General features: G+C 41.8%; 1 long non-coding RNA gene and 1 pseudogene across 1 annotated transcript; both read left to right on the top strand.

Moving 5' to 3' along the window:
- Positions 1 to 3513: 3513 nt before the first annotated feature.
- Positions 3514 to 4856, top strand: LOC140584013 (uncharacterized). Its single transcript, XR_011986064.1, has 2 exons — positions 3514 to 3925; positions 4270 to 4856. It is a non-coding gene; the product is annotated as an uncharacterized lncRNA (long non-coding RNA).
- Positions 4857 to 10134: 5278 nt separating this feature from the next.
- Positions 10135 to 10367, top strand: LOC140584026 (U2 spliceosomal RNA; annotated as a pseudogene).
- Positions 10368 to 15419: the final 5052 nt, after the last annotated feature.

Here is a 15419-nt window from a genome sequence, read left to right on the forward strand (position 1 = left end):
TTGCATCCTCAATGTTAGGCCTCTGGAGACCAATTTCTTTAGCTGGCCTGTTGCACAGAAACATTTCTCTTTATTGTAAACTGTAAGATGATTACAGCAACTATTCTGCTGTTATTCAATCAGTGAGAATAATTTACATAGTACCGACCAATTTTTTAAACTTCAATTAACATCAGACTGTCTCAAACTCATGTTAAAAAAAGTTCTGAAATACACACGTTTATATACTGGCTGATGATAATGTTCCACCGCCCCAGCATCCACGTCTCCAGTACAGGTGCCAGCCTGGTTAGAGGGAGGTGATGTGGGTGGAGATTCGTCATCTCCCCAATCAATCACCTCATCCCACTTATTCCAGGCTGCCCAGTACTCATTATCTGTCCAGCTCACGGCTTTTTCCAATCGCCTAGTGCTGAGAGGAGAAACAGGTTTCAGTCAGACAGGTTGCACTACAGCTCACCAGACAACAATAAAAACCTCTTAAAGAGCAAATACATAAGCCGGTTCTATCTAATAATTGTATTTAATAATAAAACAGTACAATCATCTAAGTTTTATCAATGTAGATGGCCAGAAAATTTTACTGTCACATATATATGTACTTGTTACTGTGGCAGTACACTTGTTAACAATAATGCTAATATACTCACTGCAGCTACAGGATATATATATATATGGGGCATATGGCATACCGAGCATTCTCCGGTATGGTATTAATTCTAGTGCCACCCCCCTCCCCCAGTCAATAAAATGTATTGCTTAATGCCAACAAAGGGAAGGGTGAGTGCACTTGACCTTCTGAACATGATAACTGGTATTTGTTGCATCTTTTTATCACTTCACATAATGTCAAATGTTTAAATGCAGTTTTGGGTGTTTTTAGAAATCCATATTGCTCCCTCTCACGAGAGAGTAAAAACCAGTACAGTATCTCTGTTTGGACCAGTGGTGGGTCTCGTACTCAGGCACAGAGAATGGGTCCTTCCACCCTGTGAATTCCCTCATTCCCTGAGCGACAGGTTCCTTCCACGCTGATGGGGTGACGGTGGTTTCCAGAACTGGGGCTTCTTGTTCCCTGTCATGCACTTGGCTTTGCTGGACCAATTGCTGAGGCTAAGAATGAAGTCGTATCCTCACCGTTAAGCCTCTGGACAGCAGTTTCTTTTGCTGACCTGTTACATAGAAACACTTCTCTTTATAGTAAACTGCAAGATGATTACAGCAACCATTCTGCTGTTATTCAGTCATAGTACCATACAATTTTCAATCTACATCAGACTCATGGTTCGAATTATGGGGGATACTGGGGGGTACTGTACCCCCTGATCAAGACCCAGACCCCCCCAAAGAGACAAAAATAGCAGTTTTGGGGGGGTTTTAACATTTTTCTTTTGCTGTAAAAAAAAAAAAAAAAAAGATAACCTCACCTTGTAGGAAAAGTTTATGTAAAACAATTTCAGACACCCCTAATGTGGACCGTACCATTTTAACCACCTCGGCGCTAGAAGCAGCCAGTCGGTTGCGTCATTCATTCTCATTGAGTGACCTGTTCATTGTGTTCGTCTGTCATAGTACTGTTTGTCGTGCATTGGTAAATGTGAGTAGCCAGCAGAAGTCTAGCCTGTTGAAAATGTGTTATTTTACAACCTTCATTTATTCGTTTAAGTGTTTCATCTACTAATGCAAGCTGACGTCTTTATAAGTTGAATTACTTACCCTTGTCCTTCTGAGGCAGATGTTCTGTCGAGTTGAGCTACTTTGTCCAGGTAATCTACTGTAGTGCTAATTGATAGCCCTAATCATAGCTTACCTCGACAAAGTAGCTCAACTCGACAGAACACCGGTACAGTCAACTTTAGTTACATTAACTAGCAAGATGAGCTAAGTTCTCTATTTAAACCAGGCTTATTTGGTGAGGTAAAATCGATCATGATCATTTTCCAAGGAGATGAACTCCATATGTTTTCGTTCTCATTTTATCACGAATAAATTGTGCGATTCTGAAATTAGTTTGCCACTTAGCCTGTGTGGTTTGTTATTAGGCTAATATTAACGCATAAGAATGTCTAACGTCATGCTCTGAAAAAACATTACTATAAGTGACACCTATAGGGGCAACGTAAAAAAAACTAGCTAACAAATAATAAGCCCTATTATTTGAATTTTAGTGGTATTGATTCTGCATTCCACAATTTCATATATATAGACATTTTAGAAGCTTCATCTGATAGCCCAGATACTGTTTTGTTAAATATAGATTAGATTTTATTCACAGACACACTATGAGGAAAAGGAAAGATGGAGACATCAGACACTCTTTTGGTGGTAAAAGAAGAGTAAGTAGGAAACATTAGTGTTAAGAGCTACAGAACATTACACTAAAAGTATAGGTTACTTAATATGTATGAAGGAAAGTGGTGGTCAGCAGAAGGCAGGAGAGGCACAGGAGCAGGGAGATGGCAGGATGAGGACAGTGAGCAGGTAGCAGGGAGATGGCAGGATGAGGACAGTGAGCAGGCAGCAGGGAGATGGCAGGATGAGGACAGTGAGCAGGCAGCAGAGAGATGGCAGGATCAGGACAATGAGCAGGCAGCAGGGAGATGGCAGGATCAGGACAATGAGCAGGCAGCAGAGAGATGGCAGGATCAGGACAATGAGCAGGCAGCAGGGAGATGGCAGGATCAGGACAATGAGCAGGCAGCAGGGAGATGGCAGGATGAGGACAGTGAGCAGGCAGCAGAGAGATGGCAGGATCAGGACAATGAGCAGGCAGCAGGGAGATGGCAGGATCAGGACAATGAGCAGGCAGCAGGGAGATGGCAGGATCAGGACAATGAGCAGGCAGCAGGGAGATGGCAGGATGAGGACAGTGAGCAGGCAGCAGGGAGATGGCAGGATGAGGACAGTGAGCAGGCAGCAGAGAGATGGCAGGATCAGGACAGTGAGCAGGCAGCAGGGAGATGGCAGGATGAGGACAGTGAGCAGGCAGCAGGGAGATGGCAGGATCAGGACAATGAGCAGGCAGCAGGGAGATGGCAGGATGAGGACAGTGAGCAGGCAGCAGGGAGATGGCAGGATGAGGACAGTGTGCAGGCAGCAGGGAGATGGCAGGATGAGGACAGTGAGCAGGCAGCAGGGAGATGGCAGGATCAGGACAGTGAGCAGGCAGCAGGGAGATGGCAGGATGAGGACAGTGTGCAGGCAGCAGGGAGATGGCAGGATGAGGACAGTGTGCAGGCAGCAGGGAGATGGCAGGATGAGGACAGTGTGCAGGCAGCAGGGAGATGGCAGGATCAGGACAGTGTGCAGGCAGCAGGGAGATGGCAGGATGAGGACAGCGCACAGGACCAAGTGGTGAGTTAGAAATTAGGCTGTACTTTACTACCATTATCTACTGTATCATCAATGCAGATATTAGCCTAATAGACAAATATTCATTTCTGAAGGCTGTTGGACCTGCGGGGACTGAGAGGGCAGGAATTACACCAGACTGCTGGACCAGACCAGGCTGTTTGTATATGTATAGGCTTTTTACTTTTATTAGTATACTACTTCTAGGATAATTCCTGAGAGTTAGCAAAACCAAATTCTTTTGGATAGGGATAAGGATAATGAGATCTTCTGTATTGATTCTCATTTTGTCGCATGTCCAGACTAGAGGTCGACCGATATATCGGCCGGCCGATATATCGGGCCGATATTTAGCATTTTTTAATGTATCCGCATCGGCCGATATCCGAGTGCACTACGCCGATTTTCAGACAGGCACGTCTGCGGGCAGCCCAGTGTTATTGTTGCCATAGATATATATATAGAATGACTAGATGTATTATGACGAGGTCTAGAGCGTCCGCACAGGTCGGCCATCTTACCACAGGCTGGCTTTCTGGCGGGATCATTCGAACGTCAGGTAAACAGAGGTAAGGTAAGTGACCTGCACAAACGTTAATACTCTTATCTCGCTGAAATCTTGATGGATTTACAAACTGTGTGTTTTCTTACAAACATTATTAACGTGGTTATAGTTCTGGATGCTTGAACATGTTGAAATCGCAACTTTTCTCCTCGAAAAAAAAACTGACTTAATCGTGCAGTTTAGTTGTGTATCACGCCTAGCTAGGCTACTAGCGATCCAGTAATTTGGGGCGAGGCAGAATTACGCTTTCTTTTCAATATAATACACACATTATAAACATGATTTAACTGAATTTACACATGATTTACTGTCTGGTTGGTTTGTTAAAACGTCTTGCATTATAATTTCTACAGGAAATTGCTGACAAGATGCCAGACTTTTGTGCCGCCTATGTCTGCTGTAACCGCCGTTGTCTCGAAACGAGAACCCGAGGGATCACCTTTCACCTGTAGGATGTTACAATATTATGAATTATTTTTAGGATAATCGTTAGCTACTTAGTGGAAGTATGTACATATTACATAATAGTATTGCTAGATTGTTGTTGACACAAGGTTTAGAATATTTTGTTTAACGTACACCCATTTTAAAATCACATTCCCTCTCTCTGTCTCTCTCTCTCACTTTCTCACAAACACACATACAGACACAGGGAGAGAATGTTAACTTTTATCTATTATTTTGTCCGAATGCACCAGAATGCTCCGTTTGTATGTGAAAATGACACATTCACCAGCCGCCACTGATCATGAGTTATAGTAATGCTAACCCACTCTTATCAGGCCCAGCTGGATGAGGACCAGAACCAGCACCACTGGGACACCTTTGTTACTTCGCTAAATTTTTAATGAAAATGTAAAAAAAAAAAAAAATCCATCAAATGTCTCTAACACCTCTGTCTAAACATTGATTTTAATAAATCTTCAAAAATCTTTGAAAAGTGCCTTTATAATGTCTAAACAAACTGTTTACTACCATTTTATGTGTAAAAATATTTTTATTAACGATTTGGAAATATGGACTTTAGTTCTTTGTGCTGTGTTATAGTCATCACTGTACAGGGTGGGGATTTTAACATGCAGCGTTTCTTGATGTATATTTGTTAAGGGAAATCTTGTAGGCTTAGTCTACCTATTCTAGAACATTATTCTATTTTTTAGAACATAAGATAATTATTCAAAAGTATTCAGTGTCATAACTACATATTTGACGTTTATAAAATCAAACCGTTTGAAAATCGGTTAAAAATTGAGCACGTTATGGCTATTTAAAAATTACATGTTTTACTATCAACATATTTTGGGTGAGCGAGCAGCCTGTGGTAAGATGGCCGCCATATGCGGACGTGCGACTCCGTTGGCCAGCAACGCAGACGAGACATCTAGTCATTCTATAGATATCTATGATTGTTGCTGTGGAACACGTGACCCATGCTGCCTTGTGCAGGACCACAGCCAGAAGTTTTGGAAGAGTCCTGGGATAAAAGGCTTAAATTCTGATCTTTCAATGACCTGTTTATTTAAGTAGTTTGCTATGAAATGTTGCTTTAAAAGAAAACGCGAATTACGCTATTGGGAACTGGGGTAATGATAATGAGCCTTCAACCAACTGTAGCTTACAGGTAACATTAAGGATCATTGATTCTAATAGAGTTCGTTTTGTGCGCTTATTGGTGGGCTCACAGACGTTTTTTAATCGTTAAAAATCATTTTAGTTGTTAACATTTTAATTATTACCATATCAGCCCGATGTTATCAGTTATGTTTTTTTTCTTGTGTCGGAGAATTTCACTCTGTGAGTGTGTGGGGCGGAGCAGGCAGCTCTCAAATACTGCAGCGTGTGTGAGAGTTGCGTTGCTCTGCCCTGATCACAGACAGCGCCGTCCTCGGGAGACACAGAGCTGCTAAGAACAATGCATGGCGGAGAAAAGTGTTTGTTCGAAAGCGTGGTTACCATTTACTTGAGCTGATGCTGACAATGGTCCTTCTGTGCAACTTTTTTTCATTTGAGACCGGAGATTCAAACAATTTGTCAGACGTCTAGATAAAAAGTGCATGACTTTGCGCAGTTAGTTTCCTCATTAAACATGTCTATCCTTTATACGGGCTTATACGTAGACAACGTCACAATCACTAGGGGCTTATGGTGTCCTTGCATACAAGGCTGTGCAATACGACAGTTATTTTATTTTCCGGGATCACTAGATTCTGATTGTGAATTTGGCTTTAAGCTATCTGTCTGCTAACAACAGAAACAACATGTTAGTGTACACTACTCATCATACCATGATGCACTTAGTGTTTTTTTTTTTCTTCAAAATGTATTAGAGTGTAATTGTTTTAATGTGCATGGAATACTGGAATTGTAGAATGAATTGAAGATGAAGGTACTATAATAAAAATTCTAACCTTGCATTTATTCTTCTGTTTTAGTAATTGCTGTCTGATGGCTGAACAAAAATCTAATCCTGTATGGCAGCATTTCACAAAGCCAACACCAGGAAAAGCCAGGTGCAATATCTGCAGCAGACTGGTGAGCTTGGGAGCTGAAGAATGAGTTTGCTGCTAAAGAGATTCTGATGCTGCTATCTTTATTGTTTATAAGTTTAAGTTGTTTATAAGTTGTATTGTGTTTTTGTTATTTAAGTTTATATTTAAATTTACACAAGTCAGTATTCAATAAATGCTAAGTTGAGAAATTTTGTGTATCATTTGTTATTATTAATGTGATATTTTATCATGCAAATAGAGGGGAAAACGTCCAATTTTCGGCCAAAAAATATCGGCAGCATATATCGGCCATCGGCTGACCCTGACTCCTAAATATCGTCATCGGCATCGGCTATTGAAAAACCCATATCGGTCGACCTCTACTATCAACCTTTGCAGGCTTGAGACAGGTTCGTTGGCAAGTGACGATGTTGCCACTAGTACTGAAAAGTCTCTCGGACGGCGAGCTTGTCGCAGGAATACACAGGTTTTTGCGGGCAAGTCTGGCGAGATGAGGAAAGCTTAGTTTGTGTACTTTCCACCATGCAAGTGGATCCTCCTCTTTGTCTATTGGAGGTGTTAGCAGGTAAGTGTTTAACTCTGCTTCCAAAGCATCCTTTAGGGTCAGAGAGGAATCACCCTTTGCTTCAGTTTCTCTCTGTTTAAAGAAGCTTCCCAATGACTTCTTTGCTTTCTTTGCCTGGGGTGCACTGGTAACGTTGGGCTCCACGTCAGTGCTGCAGCTTGATTTCTCCTGGCATTCCATCATCTGTGATACCACTCTGGCCTTAACTTGGGTCTTCTTGTCTGCACTGATGAAGTCTATCTTGAACCGGGGGTCCAAAAAATATGCCATATCTAGCAGCTTCTGAGTATCATCATCTTCGTATTTCTCATTGAGGTAGTCCAGCATCTTCATCTTTATGTTCTTGGTCAGGTCTGTGTCTTCCTCTCGCATTTCCAGTAGTGAAGTGTTGAAGAGCTGAAGAACTGGCTTTACAAAGGAGACACTGACGTATTCATCGCCTGAAAGTGCATCAGTGAAATCCAGCATTGGGCCCAGTGACTTGCTTACAGACTCCAGCACATCTATATCTTGCCAGGTTGGAATTAGATGCCGCAGCTTCTTGTCTGCAGACAGGACCTGAGTTAAAGCCTGCTGCTGCTCTAATATCCTGCTGATCATCATCTGTCTGGAACCCCATCTTGTTTGGCATTCTGAGATGAGACAATGTGATGGTAGATTGAGTTCCTTCTGGACTTTTGCCAGGGCATCGCTGGCCTTCCAGCTATGAGAGAAGTGGCTCACCAGCTTCTTGCAGACTCCTGTAGCACGATCATTGCGGCCATCCTTTTTCACTGCATTTTCTAAGCGGAGAAAACAAACAAAACATTGCGAACTTTAATTATTGAAGCACACTGTTTTATTTCAAACAATAAATGAAGAGCTCTTTTCCGAAACGCGATAGACGCCAATAATAATTTCCTTGTTTAAAATGTACTGCAAGATGCAGTTTCTTTCCAAACCCCAATAAGCACCGAACTTAATTTTAGCCTAGTGAACGTTCTCGCAATCCAACGTGGCTGCGCTCCTAACAGATGTTTGTTCATTAGGCTATAATTCCTCAAAATAAGTAAAAAAATCTTATTCTCTCTCTCTCTCTCTCTCTCTCTCTCTCTCTCTCTCTCTCTCTCTAAGTTTTCGGTGCTGATGCAGGACGCGTTCATGTACACGGCCCCTAAAAGCTGTGACAAAGAACCAGCAAAAGTAATGATTAGGAATATGTAAAATATTGCAATGAGACATTTTAATTGTTTATTAATAACTGCGAACATGAAAAATAAAAGACAAAAGACTTTTAAAAAAAGACAACCATCAATTTTTGGGAAAAATGGATGGATTTATAGCGTTTTGAAAAGAAAAAAAATTTACTTTGAATTTTTCAACAACAATATAGTTGTTTGATTTAATAATCATTATTCAACATGTTCAGACTAAGCAAAAAACATTTTAACAGGATAAATTGAATATTCACAAAATGTGTGGGTCTAGGTAAAACAATTAATTTCCCTGAAAACTATTGAAATGGAGTTATCGCATTTTGGAAAAGAGCTCCTCAAATGTGCTCATAAAACTATTTTTTGTTTAAAATTAAATGTTTAGTGTCTGTATTTTTTCTTACGTTTTAAAGCTCTACGTACACACATGCAACAAATTCATTTTACAAGTTTTGTCAGGTTCAGGACAGGTTATTAAGTAAAACAGCTGAGTAAAAATGTATTTTTATTTTGGATAAAGATCATGGTCATTACTCACCAACTGCAAGATGCAGTCTGTGGCCGAAGCACTGTAGCCTGGTCCACTTGTTCAGATCGGCAGCTTTCACCATGTTCGCTGCATTATCTGTTGTTATACAGACTTGACGTGTCTCATCTAAGCCCCAAGCGGACACCGCTTCTCTCAGGGCCTCTGCGACATTCTCGGCTGTATGACTTTCCGGGAAAAATGCCGTCTGCAAACAGCGACTTTTTAGCTCGAAGTCCTCTGCGATGAAATGGACCGTCAGACTCATGTAGGGCTCCGTTGTCCTGCTGGACCACAAGTCTGTTGTAGTTGCATAGTATTCCACGTGCGACAGTTCTGCTTCAATCTTAGATTTGCATTTTTCATACAGCTCTTTTATCGCAACTTGGGAAAAATATGTGCGGGATGGTATAACATACCGCCTGTCAAGCGTTCGGATCATTTTCTTAAATCCCTCTTTGGCGACGGTATTTAATGGCAACATATCTTTAGCGATATGAAACGTTATTGCGTCTGTTATTTCTTTCTGTCATTGAGAGCCTTTCTGGTAAGGTGTCACACTGGCAAAGGCATCACAAACATTTGTTTGTTTTGGTTGACATCCAGATTTGGCTTTGTATTCGTTGTAAAGAGCTTTGTGGTGCCGTTTTAAGTGATCAGACAAATTGGTGGTGTTTCCATGTTTTGTGGCCACAACTTTATGACACTCCATGCAAAGTACCTCTTTTTGGTCAACATCCTCCTTTTTGTAGCCGAAATAGTCCCAAATAGATGATTTCGACTTTCTTTTTGGTACGAAATCATTTTTTTGCGGCGGATCCTCTTCGTCGCGCATTTTTAGCAGTGAATGTTGGCTGTGAGCGGTGAGCAGCGACACAGCGAACCAATCACTGTGCAGGCACGCGGAACGTGCATGTCACCCCAGCAACAAGCCATACAACAAACTCGTGTTTACTGTGTGCTACCGTTCTCTTAATACACAATGGGCTTCTACCCTTCACATCGTATGTTCCGGCGATGTGACTATCGCTCACGCGCACATCGCGATGTCGATGTCAAAACAGAATATCGTTCAGCCCTAGTGCAGAGCTTGGAAGTCTGCGGATGTGTTCCTTTTTAACCCTCTGGAGTCTTGGGGTAGGGGACACACTTTCACTAACTGGGGCATGCTCACACATTTCATTCAATATCATAAACTTAATTCCTGGCAAATAAATTATTTCTTATATATTTGGTTTGGTAACAAACTCATCTTAATCTTAGTGTACTTTAGATTTATGTGAAGTTTGTAATTTGACATTCAAAGTATAGACATTGCAAAATGCACTTTGGAACACTCTGTGGGTGTTTGTTTAATATTATCTTTGAAAGTCTTATTGTACTGTGTTGGCATGATTTGCATAGTGTGGGAATGTTTCAGCCTTATAGATTGTGATTATGTGTTAATGTAAGTAGTACAAGCATAATATTTATTATTCATGTATTTGAGCTGATTTACATTTTGTTTTGGTATGAAAAGGTTATTTTGATACGTCCCCCATGGAGGGGACCACATATTAAACGGATTTTTGGAACAGGGAGCCGGAAGTGGGGCTTGCCCCATCTGCTCCAGGCATCGACCCGGTATTGCAGTGCTTCCGGGAACGGTGCACCTCTACTGCCCCCTGTTGTTGAAAGGCAGAACTGACTGACTGAATGGGTGACTAATAGACTGAGTGCCTCTGGATGGCCAACTAATTAGCCGCATGTGGTGTGAGGGAGGGGCCCTGTCCGTGCGCGGCCCCAATTTTTCTTTTTTTTTAAAGTAAGGTGACACGCTGTCGTTTGTGCGGTGGGCAGCTGTGCTGAGGTAAGGCATGACTTCATCTTTGCCTTTTGAATTTTCCCTCATGTTTGTTTAAATGATTGCTGTTTTTTGAGAGGACAGGAGGACAGGGAGGACGCCGGTGGCTGCGACGCCCCTGGGCATTCTACTCTGCGCGGGGGCGTCACGGAGGCCCGGCTAACGGCGACCCGCTAAGCGGCAGCCCCATATCGACTCGGGTCTCTCTTCGGTCTTCAGGACCGGTATACGTTTCTTCTCTTTTCTGGATTGGAAAAGACAAGAGCAAAAGTGGAAGAGTTGACGAAATGGCGTCGGATGGCGTAGCTTATAGCGGTGGGTAGTAAAGACCTTGCATTCCAGAGCATCCCTGCACATATGAGAGTCTGCTCCATACATCTCCGTTCAGGTAAGTCAGCTTCCGGTGTGATCACTAGACTCCAATCTTGTGTTTGTCCCTAAAGAGAACAGCCAGGATAGGAAATGCTGGAAACCCATCCCGACTGGAGTCCATCCCTTCCCGGTGACACAGTAACCCGAAAGTGTTTGTGAGTGTGGTTTATGTCAGATTAGGAGAGCTGAAATGAACCTTTTGTTGGATGATAGTCGGCGACCAAAACAAGAGCTAGATCACAGAAAAGTGTTTCAAAAGCGACAGCGTCAAAGTGAAATGCAACGCTGGATGGAAGTTTTCTAGTCCTGATGAAGGATGTAGAATCGGAATCCAGATATGTTTCCATACAAGGAATTTGCCTTGGTGGTGCTTTTACATGACATTACAAAGAACATAAGAACATAAGAAATTTACAAACGAGAGGAGGGCATTCGGCCCATCAAGCTCGTTTGGGGAGAACTTAACTAATAGCTCAGAGTTGTTAAAATTTTATCTAGCTCTGATTTAAAGGAACCCAGGGTTTTAGCTTCTGCTACACTAGCAGGAAGACTATTCCATACTCTAACTACACGCTGTGTAAAGAAGTGCTTCCTCAAATTTTTCTCCCGCTAATTTCCACTTATGGCCACGAGTTCTAGTATTTAGACTAATATTGAAATAGTCATTTGGCTGAAGAGCATCCAGACCCGTTAGAATCTTATAGACCTGAATCATATCCCCCCTTAGTCTCCTTTGCTCAAGGCTAAACAGATTCAGTTCCGCTAACCTCTCCTCATAAGACATTCCTCTAAGACCAGGAATCATTCTCGTAGCTCTTCGTTGCACCTTTTCTAAGGCAGCAATGTCCTTCTTGAGGTATGGTGACCAAACCTGCACACAGTATTCTAGGTGGTGTCTTACCAAGGAATTATATAAGTGTATCATCACCTCCCTTGACTTAAACTCCACACACCTAGAGATATAACCCAACATTCTGTTGGCCTTTTTTATTGCTTCCCCACACTGGCGAGAGTTACCCACATTTAGCAAAGACATATGCAGAAAGGTAATAAACAATAGACTGGCAATTGGGTAATATGATAATTATATGATAATTAAGTTTATTAATGGTAGTAATGATGGTATTATGATATTTATATATGTGTGTGTACATAGTAATCATTGTAGTATGAATATAAACTATATAAATGGTATAATAATTTAAAGGGCTCTTAAATGGTGCCGTTATTAAGTAGCAGCCAAGTCAACTATATGTGCAAGAGTGCAATATGTATACAGAATTTGCAGTATGTGTGCATAATGTGCAAGAGTGCAGAATATAATCATAGAGGAAGTTTATCAGTTGTTCACTGGTTATGCTGGTGGATATTTCACTGCAGCTGACGATTAATTGAACGTCCATTCAGAGACTGGTTTGGTTAATGAGAGAGACTACCTGAGGGGAGAAGCTCTTGGCGTGTCTTGTGGTCTTGGTTCTGATTGCCATGAGTCTTCTCATGGAGGGTAAGGCTTGAAAGATGTGGTGAGCAGGGTGAGATGGGTCCTCAAAGATTTTGTATGCCCGTTTCCTGGTTCTGGTGATGTAAAGTGTCTGGAGGGTAAGCAGGTTACTGCCGATTATTCGCTCTGCTGAGTGGATGATGTGTTGCAGTCTGGCCTTGTCTCGTTCAGTGGCTGATCCAAACCAGGCTGTGATGGAGGAGGTGACGATGGACTCAATGATTGTAGCGTAAAACTGGGCCATCGTGGTTATAACATGTTATTTTGGATCAGGCACGGACAGTTGTGAGAGTTCATTCCGCATTAGCTCCGATAGAATAGTATTAAATGCAAAGCTAAAGTCCACAAACAGAATCCTAACATATGTCTCAGGGCACTCCAAAAGTCGGAGTAAGAAATGGAGTCCAGTGTTAACTGCATCGTCCACAGGTCTGTTGGTTCTGTAGGCAGACTGTAGCCTGGGGTCAAGCGATAGGTCTGTGATGGTTTTAAGGTATGACAGCACAAGTCTCTCAAAAGCCTTCATTACCACCGATGTGAGAGCCACCAGTCTGTAGTCACTGACTGGTTCAGTGACTGGTTGAAAATATCTGTGAAGACAGGTGACTATTGATCTGCACAGTGCTTCAGAGTGGCTGGGGAGACAGAGTCTGAACCAGGAGCTTTCCTTGTATTCTGGCTACTGAAGATCTTGTTTACATCTCTGTCGTTGATTCTCCTGGGGAGGTGGCTGGACGTGGGGGGGGTGAGCTGGGTATAGTGTGGGCGAGGTGTGAAGGTACCCAGGTGTGAAGAAGGCCATTGAAAAGGTGAGGGCTGTATGATGCGCGAATGTGGCTTTTCAAACCCGCAGTAGAATTTGAACAGGTTTTTGTCACCACTCCTGTAAGCTTCATCTTTTGTTTTATGAAGCTGCCTGAGTTCAGTTGTAAACCATGGTTCGTCGTTATTATAGCTGACAACAGACTTTTTGGGAATGCGAGAGTCCTCACAGAAGCTTATGTGCCATGTTACAGTGTCCGTGTATTCATCCACGCTGTTAGTAGCAGTTTTGAAAACATTCCAGTCTGTCGAGTCAAAGCATGATTTTAATTGCTCTACTGCTCCACATGTTCAGTGTTTCACTCTAGTAACAACAGGTTTAGCAGTTTTCAGATTTTGTCTGTATGCTGGAATTAGATGAATTGTTGCATGGTCAGAGTTTCCTAGTGCAGCACCAGTCATTTTCTGTCATTAAAATGTGACGTCTTTTCAGTTAGCTATTTATTTATTTTGGCTTTTTCTTATTATTATGTGTTCATTGTAATTGATTAATAAAATTATTTATTTTCATTATTATTTCTTTTACTTATCTTTGAAATGTGATTTTGACATTTTAATTTGATTGTATCCTTGTCTTTGTAAAGCACTTTGAATTGCCTTGTGCCCGAATTGTGCTATATAAATAAACATGCTTAAAATCTTTGATGATGACAATGTGCCCAGCCGGCTGTGAACTGTTCTTCGCTTTCTCCATCTTTGCATTTCTTGCATTGTGAAGATCTGCGAGCTGTTTAATTTTAGTGACCACTCCTTTTCAGGATTATGTAGTATATGTTTAACATTACTTCAAAGTGTGGAAGGGAAATTTAAAGTGATGGTAGGCCAGGGTTGGGAGGCATTGTGGGATTGTTCTTGTGTCTCAGGTTTTGTTGTTTTGGGGATGGTGCCGTGTGTCCTTGCCTCACAGCCACCTGCACGGAACCAGCTTTGCAGGCCACAGATCTTGGAGAACTGGGCTGAAGGGAACATCGCCGGGGGGAGAAAGGGGACCTGCAGGAAGCCTTGAAATGTAGCTGCTATACTATGCTAGACGCAGTTTGTTGTATGGTAGCATTTGAACACACAAGCAAGTTATGTACCCATAAGGGTTGTATATGTTTACGCTGAAGTCTTTATTTAGGTAATATAGGGTTGGGGTTTCCCTTACTGATAACATTGTGAGCCATGCCAGCCATGGACACCAAAGGGGGGGTTGCACCTTTTTGCTGGGTTGGGAGTGGAATTTCCCTAATGTTTAGGGTTTTTGCCCTCCTTCCTAGGCTGGATAGACAGGATTATGTGTGGGACTCATAGGAGGCCTAGGCCTAACGAGGATTGGAAACTGAACATCCTTGAAGTAGACCAATAGAGGTGGCGTATTATGTTTGTTGTATGTTCGAAACCTGGTTTGCAGATGTTTGGTAACCAATCAGGACTTAGAAGTCCATATAGGGGAATTCGTCTTATAGTATATTAACCTGCTGATTTCTGGGTGCGGGGTGCATTGCGCATTGTCCCCGAGTGTGGTTGGAACACTATGCTGGATTGCTGAATAAAGAAGAAAATTTTGCTCATTACATGCGAGGCCTGGAGTTTGATTCAAGTGTGACAGAGTGAGAGTGATTATAGAGGATTATAGAGTCATAGTTGTTTGGGTTAATTCTGAGTACCACAAAAGTTTACAAGCCCTATTTTGGCAAGAGCTAATCCTAATCATTTTCATCCTTGCCGTTTAAATCACTCATGAATAGATGTGTTTGTGAGAAATTGATCTGTTTTAAGCATTTTCAATTTAAATAAATACTGCAATACTACTACGAGATATCTAACAACATACGAAGCAACATTCAACAGGGGGTAGTGAAGTGATTCATGGCTGATCAAAGTGCCAATTCGATGTGGGGCAGTGATTAGCATGTGGAGAATGCTGCAGCAGTATTACAAAATCAGCAACTCTTTTAAAAATAATAGTGATAAAAATATATTATTTATTAATAAGTATATATAATCAGTACACAAAATATAAGTATATAAATATAAGCATATAAAGTATACACTCACCTAAAGGATTATTAGGAACACCTGTTCAATTTCTCATTAATGCAATTATCTAATCAACCAATCACATGGCAGTTGTTTCAATGCATTTAGGGGTGTGGTCCTGGTCAAGACAATCTCCTGAACTCCAAACT

This window comes from Paramormyrops kingsleyae, unplaced genomic scaffold (assembly GCF_048594095.1).
Source record: "Paramormyrops kingsleyae isolate MSU_618 unplaced genomic scaffold, PKINGS_0.4 ups29, whole genome shotgun sequence".
Taxonomy (NCBI): domain Eukaryota; kingdom Metazoa; phylum Chordata; class Actinopteri; order Osteoglossiformes; family Mormyridae; genus Paramormyrops; species Paramormyrops kingsleyae.